The 7,497-nt window shown below is 39.7% G+C and overlaps 1 pseudogene; it reads right to left on the minus strand.

Moving 5' to 3' along the window:
• Window positions 1-2,881: 2,881 nt before the first annotated feature.
• On the minus strand, window positions 2,882-2,980 carry LOC130025951 (uncharacterized; annotated as a pseudogene).
• Between the last annotated feature and the right edge of the window lie 4,517 nt (window positions 2,981-7,497).

The following is a 7,497-nucleotide window of genomic DNA, read 5'->3' on the forward strand; positions in this document are numbered from 1 at the left end:
ACTCTTGGTAGCTTGCCAGGCTCGCCGAGAGGGTCAGCGGAATCGAACTCAGGTCGGCCATGTTGGCTGCAATTTGCTTGAGCGGGCCCAATAACGTCTCTATCATGAGACTTGTTGTTACTGTGTTTGGTATATCGAATACATCTAATGGGCTGGAGCTATAGCACAGCGGGTAGGTCGCTTGCCTTGCAGTCAACATGTCCGACGCGAGTTCGATTCCTCCTCCCCTCTCGGAGAGCCGGGCAAGCTACCGAGATTATCTAGCCCTCACGGCAGAGCCTAACAAGCTACTGTGATGGATTTGAGCCTTTATGAAAGATTAGGTAATAATAATCTGAGGGCCAGCGTCAGGATATTTAACTATATTCCATTGATCTGAGGCCTGTCTTTATCTGAATATCATGGTATTTTGATTACTACAACTTTGTAGTTGGGTTTGAAGTTGGGGAAGGTGTTCCCTTCTTCTTTTTACCAAAGATTGCTTTAGCTCTTCATGGGAGTTTATTGTTGTGTATGAGTTTCAAGAGTGTTTAATCTATTTCTTTGAAAAATGTTATGGTATCCTTATAGAATGTGCATTAAATCTTTATAGAGCTTTGGGTTTTATTGCCATTTTGACAGCGTTAAACCTCTCAATCCATGAGCATGGGATGTGATTCCATTTCCTCATATACTCTCTTATTTCGTTAAGTAGTGTTTTGTAGGGTTTTTTTTTTTTGTATAGTGCCTTAACCTTTTTAGTTGATTCCAATATACTCGATTTTCTGAGGAATTATTATGAATGGGATTGTTTTTTCTCTATCTCTTTTTTCTCTTTCATTATTAATATATGGGAAAGTCATGGAGTACCAGATATTGATTTTGTAATATGCTACGTTACTAAACAAATCTATCGTTCCCAGGAGCTTTTTTTGTAGATTCTTTGGGATTTTCTAAGTATAGTATCATGTCATCTCCAAATAGTAAAAGCTTGAGTTCTTCCTTTTTTATCTGGATGCCCTTGATATCTTTTTTTTTTTTTTACCGAAATCATATGGCAAATACTTCAAGTACAATGTTGAATAGGAGTGGTGAGAGTGGGTAACTTGTTTTGTGCCTGATAGTATTTTGGGATTCTAGTTCATTGATTTCTGCTCCAAGCCTTTAGTTTATCCCCGTTGATAATAATGCTTGCTGTGGGTTTGTGGTAATTTGCTTTGACTATATTGAGGAAAGTACTTTCAACTCCCATTTTGTTGAGAGTTTTTCATCATGAATAGGTGCTGGATCTCATCAAATGCTTTATCTACATCTACTGATATGATCATATGACTATCTTTATTTTATTGAGATGGTGTATTCTGTTGATTGACTAGAGAATGTTAAGCCATCCTTGCATACCCAAGATAAACCTACTTGGTCATAGTGTGTGAGCTTTTGTTGAGTTTCTGGATTCTCTTTGCTGGTATTTTCTTGAGAATCTGTGTATCTGTATTCATCAAGGAAATAAGTCTGTAATTTTCTTTTTTTGTGGTGTCTCTGTCTGATTTGAGTATTAGGTTGATCTTTGCCTCATAGAAACTATTTGGGAGTATTTTTGATTCTTCAATTTCCTGGAAAATCTTGAAAAAATGTTGGCAGCATTTCCTCTTTAAAGGTTTGAAATATTTCACAATTGAATCCATCTGGGCCAGGGAATCTGTTTGGGGGGATACTTTTGACCATCATTTCAATTTCCTTGGTAGTGATAGGTTTAAGTATTCCAAATCTTCGTAGTTCAGCGTTGGGAGATAATCGGAAACCAAAAATTTATCAATTTATTCAAGATTCTCTAATTTCCTGCTGCAAAGATTCTCAATATAATCTCTGATGATCCTGTGGATTTCTGTAGTTTCTATTAGGATATGCCTCTTTGCATTTCTGATTCGATTTATTAGAATTCTTTCTCTTTGTTAATTTGAGAGGCTTCTCGTGGTTTATTGATCTTATTTATTTTCTCAAAGAACCAGCTTTTGCTCTTATTGGTCTTTTGGATTGTATTTTGGGATTCTAGCTCATTGATGTCTGGTACAAGTTTTATTATTTCCTTCTTCCATCCTAGTTTGGATTACTTTTGTTGGTCATTTTCCAAAATCTTGAGCTCTAATTTATTCATGTAGGCCCTTTCTTTCTTCCTGATGAATTCTGGCAGAGCTATACTCTTTCCTCTTAACACTGCTTTTGCTGTGTCCCACAACTTCTGGTAGCTCGTGTCCACATTCTCATTTGTTTCTGGAAACTTTTTATTTCCTCTTTGATTTCTTCTCTAAGCCAAAAGTTGTACATTACTTCCCTTAAAGAAAATATTTTCTTGCTGAGCTTTAGTCTGTTTGATCTATTGAGAAGTGAAAAAGTAGTGTTGAAATCTCCAACTAGTATTGTGTTGCTATCAATGTTTTTCTTTAAGTCTATTAGAAGTTATTTTTAAGTATTTTGCTGGTCTGTCATTAGGAGCATCTACAGTGAGGAGGGTGAGTTCTTTCTGATGTACAGATCCCATGATCAGGAAGAAATGACCTTCACTGTCTCTTATAACCTATAGCCTGAAGTCGATGTGGTCTGGTACTAGTATGGCTACTCCAGCTTTGTGGAGGTGTTCTTTTCTTTCTTGAAGAGTTGTTTTCCAGCGTTTGTCTTTGAGCCCATGGTTACTTTGATTGTTCAGAATTGTTTCTTCAGGCAGCAGAAAGTTGGGTTCAGTTTTCTAATTCATCTTCCCATTCTGTGCCTCTGAATTGGCACATTTAGTCCATTGACATTGAGGAGATTGTTGTGATGGGGATTTGTGCTATCTTTATGTAGAATTTTTGTACTTGTGGGGATTGTCTTAGCTTAAAGTCGCCCTGTTAATTCTTCTTGCAACAAAAATATGGATCACTTTACAAGTTTGCATGTCATCTCTGTGCAAGGACCATGCTAATCTCTGTATCATTTCAATTTTAGTATATATGTTACGAAACATAGTAGGAGTTAATTTTTCCATATTTTTCTCTTCTGATTACTTTGAGTGCTGTCCTTACTCACTCCTATGGCAGACAGTGATTCCAAATCAAGGAATGTATTTCAAAGCAGCATGAATAGATAGATTTAGAACTTTAATGTCCAAGCAAGAAAAATATGGTTTTTACCATATTATCTTTTACCATTCCCAAGGCATCAGTTTTACAAAATAATTCTTTTGGAAGATGGTATATGAGTCTCGTTTAATGCCCTTCCCTGAACCTTCATTAAGACCATTAAACTACAGCCTTTTGCTGTTCTCGCCTCAGTCCCGTGTACATCTCCATGAAAAGCTGGATGGTGTTGTCTGCAATTTGACCACCTTGAATGTAAGTAGGATTTTTCTCCTGAAGGAAGAGGTGAGGAGACTATTGATGATTTCATTCCACCTTATTACAAGTACAACTTGAATGGAAGGTGAGACTCATGAGGCTCCTGTAAAGGACAGATAAAGGGGTCTCAGTGAAGTTTAATGGCCAACACACATTAACAACACAGATGACTCAAAGTAGCCTGTGTGCATCTTTGTGTATAGTGAGTTTCATATCTACTGAGAGTGATTCTTGGTCATGACACAAAGGCAAAACAGACCTGTATTTAAAAATCTAGTTCTCTGTGCAGAGTGGGTTCTCTGAGGTGATTGAACAAGTGTATAGTAATTTATTACTAAGCACATAAGTACTTTTCGATCTAAAATTAATTCCAAATATGTCTAAAACGACAGTCTACTGACCCGGCAGCTGGCTTTCCCCACCGGGGCCCCTTGGATGGGTAGGGTTGAGTTTCCCTCACTGCCCTGAGTAGAGCCCCGGCAGCTGAAGACCTCTGCAACCAGCCATATGTACGCTTCAGACCACTCTCCCCAAGCTTGAAGGAGCCTCATGCATGAATGAACTGGAAGCAGAACCTGTGTAAACACACAAAAAATAAAAGGCTGGCTGTCAGGCCGTTTCCCCACTCCACGGAGGTCGATGGCGATGGTCAGGAGATGGAAGGAAACGGGGGTCAGGCTGGTTGGTTGTGGAGCAGCAGGTTATTACATGGATGAGATTTATGTCATGGAGGCCTCAGGAATCCTCAAGCACATGAGCACACTGAGAGCCCTGAAGATCCCCTTATATAGATCATAGAACCTCTAAAAGGCGCATTACAGTGATGTCAACAAAAGGAATTACAGAAAGAACCTTGAGGCAGCAAACCATACATTGTTTCTTTACATCCACATTGATTCCTTTTAATCAGCAGGCCAGTAATACTGGCCTCCAGAACGAAGATACAAAGCCAAACTGAAACCTTCCACAAGCACTTTAACAAGCTGCAAGCACCTTGATTTGCATCCCAAAGACCAGCCTGGCTAGAGCTGGGAATCTATATCCCAAAGATCAGTCCTGGCTAGCACCTGAGATCTGCAGATCTAAGACCAGCTAGGTTTCTGAGAGAAAAGGAAAACTGTCTCAATATACTGAAATCATTTACTGAAGGCAGTTTGAAGGGGAGAAAGCAGTCTCACCCAAGCTAGTCAGGACACACAGGAAAAGAGCTTCTAGGAGGTGTTTCTCCTCTCCTTGTCCAACCAACATATAAGCATATATAATATTAATCATTTTGTATGGACACAGTAAGAAATACTTTGAGCTTGTAGAATTGCTCTCCTAGGGCCATCTCGATCTCAGACTGCAGTGCTCAGGCAAGATATCTTTCCTATTCCTAGCAGCAGGGCCCTAGTCTCATCGTTACTTTTGGATCATGACATCATTTGCCTATGATCAACCTCTTAACTTATAGTTAAGAATTGTGGCACCTTGGCCTGGCCCATCGCGATGACAGTGTGGCACATAACTTACCGGCTTGCCCTGGTTCCATCCAGTCCCACGTCGGGACCCTGCCCTTGGGGTGCTAGGAAGTGAGGGCAACTGAGGCTTAAGTTGAGAAGCAGATGCCCAGGAGTGAATAATATTCAAAGCCAATCAATTCCTAAGTTACAAAGCATATTAATTAATTGTCTTCTTGTATCTATACAAAAGGACCTTGCATTAAGGTAAACTGCTCAAAAGACATAAGGAGAGGAGGAAGGCAATATTAACTTACAGTACAACTTCAGTGTCTAAGAGGGATGAGACCTTACAAATTGGTTGGGGAAGAGAGCATAGAAGTGGTTACAGACAGACAAAGTAATAGGAGTGACTCGGGAGCACTGTTGTGGGTGCAATTTGATAAACCTAAGCTCTGTGTACTCCAACAGAACCCAGGTGTGCGGGACCGGGTGATGAGATCTCCAAGGCTGCTCAGATCAAGACTGGGCCCCCTCCATCCAGATCCCCCATCTTCTTAAGTGTTACAACCATGAACTGCCCCTGGAGCCATGTAATTCCATCAATGGCCAAGATCCAGAGACTGGATATTGTTGATAAGATAACAACTCTTATTGTTCAGTTCTCACTCTCACAGAACCTGGTAGGCTTCTGCAAGTATCTTGCCCGCATGGCAGAGTCTGTGTTTCTGGTCACTGTTTCTTTTGAAATACAGAAGCTACTTAATTTAAGATAGTCCCCTTTGTTTATCTCTGTTTCCAGTTGCTTGGCAAGTGGCGTGTTATCTTAGAAGATACCATTAGCTGCAATGTTGTGGAGGGATTTGCCGACCTTGTCTTCAATGTAACTGAGGGATTCTGGTCTGATTTTGAGGACTTTGACGCATTTTTATCTGACTTTTGTGCATGGTGTTAGGTAGAGGTCTGAGCCATTTTCTTTTTGCATGTAGCTGTCCAGTTTTTTTTGCACCGTTTGTTAAAGAGGACTCTCTTGCTCCACTTCACATTTCTTGCTCCCTTATCAAAGATTAGATGATGTATATTTGAGGGTGTGTGTCAGTATATTCAATCCTTTTCCAATGGTCTGTGGCTCTGCCTTTGTTCCAGCACCATGCTGTTCTCATTATTATCACTTCATAGTAGAGTTTGATGTTGGGGAAGGTGATGCCTCCATCGTCTTTTTTTCCCAAGAATTGCTTTAGCTCTTAGTTGGCATTTGTTGTTCCGTATGAATTTCAGGAGTGCTTGATCAATTTCTTTGAAGAATGTCATGGGTATCTTTATAGGGATCACATTGAATTTGTACAATGCTTTCGGGAGTATTGCCATTTTGACAATGTTAATTCTCCCATTCCATAAGAAGTATATATGTTTCCGTTTCCTCGTGTCCTTTGTTATTTCCTGTTGTGTAGGTCCTTTACCTCCTTAGTTAAGCAGATTCCAAGGTTCTTGATTTTCCTGAGGCATGATTGTGAATGGACTTGCTTTTTCATGTCACTTTCTTCTCTCTCATAATTTGCGTATAATAAAGCCATAGACTTTTGGGTATTGGTTTTATAACCTGCAATTTTACTATGAAAGTCTATTGTTTCTAGAAGCTTTTTTGGTAGAGGTTTTAGTATTCCTTAAATTGAGTATGACATCTGCTGTGAATAGTGAGAGCTTATTTCTACCTTTCATACATAAGAAACCCTTAATATCTTTTTCTTACCTTATTTCTATTGCAAGAACTTCCAGTACCACCTTGAACAGAAGTGCCAAAATGAACTTTTACGTAGCACTTTCTGTCTGTAAATTTCTATGCTAAGAACAGTGGAATATACAGTGATATCTTAGTAATTTACAAGTAAATTATGAAGACAGATACTATAAAAGAATTTCTTTGTATAAATTTCCAAAATGTGTAGCTTTTATTAAATATATTAAGAATAAATCATAGATCTTGATTATACCCTGAAGATTACTTCATTGTTAGAAGTTACCCTTCTAAAATGTAATAAAGTGACACATTTTAAAAATGTTGATGATTCGCTCATTAATTCAATGAATCTGTGTTAGTCTGGTGGTGCAATGCCTCCAGGAAATCAACCTGTACCCTCAGGTGAGTGCATCAACCGTCTAATGGTGTCTTCATGCTTCCTGATAACCTCAAATGGCCACTGTGCCTCTGGCTGCATCCCAACACCTCAGGACTATGTTTCCCGAGAAATTAAACTCCCAAAAGATATGTGGGAGCCATGTTCACAGACCACCCCTGGCTCAGCTATACAAGCTAATGGATTGGTCTTGTTTCAGACACCCATAAACAATCTTGAAAGAGATCAAAAGCCTCAGTTAACTTTGGACCTGCAAAAGGCTGAACACACTAGGGTAAATGAGAGGGAGGCAGGTTAGTTGGGTGCCCATCCAACCAGAACCCAGTGCAGCCACTTGCTCCCACAATCCAAAATCGCCACCATGGCCTCGTCTGGTTTCCACCATCTCAGGTGGCTCTCACTGAAATATAACAGCTGAAAATTCGGATATGCGGGTTTTGTGACTGATATCTCCAGGCTTTCTCTGGGTCACGATGGGCATCCACCCCCACTGCCCTGTACTTATGGATGCCTCAGCAGTCATTTCCATACCTCAAAGCTACTCCAGCCTTAGCTTCCTGATAAAAATACTAA

The sequence above is a fragment of the Sorex fumeus genome, unplaced genomic scaffold (assembly GCF_029834395.1).
Source record: "Sorex fumeus unplaced genomic scaffold, SorFum_2.1 ptg000032l, whole genome shotgun sequence".
Classification (NCBI taxonomy): domain Eukaryota; kingdom Metazoa; phylum Chordata; class Mammalia; order Eulipotyphla; family Soricidae; genus Sorex; species Sorex fumeus.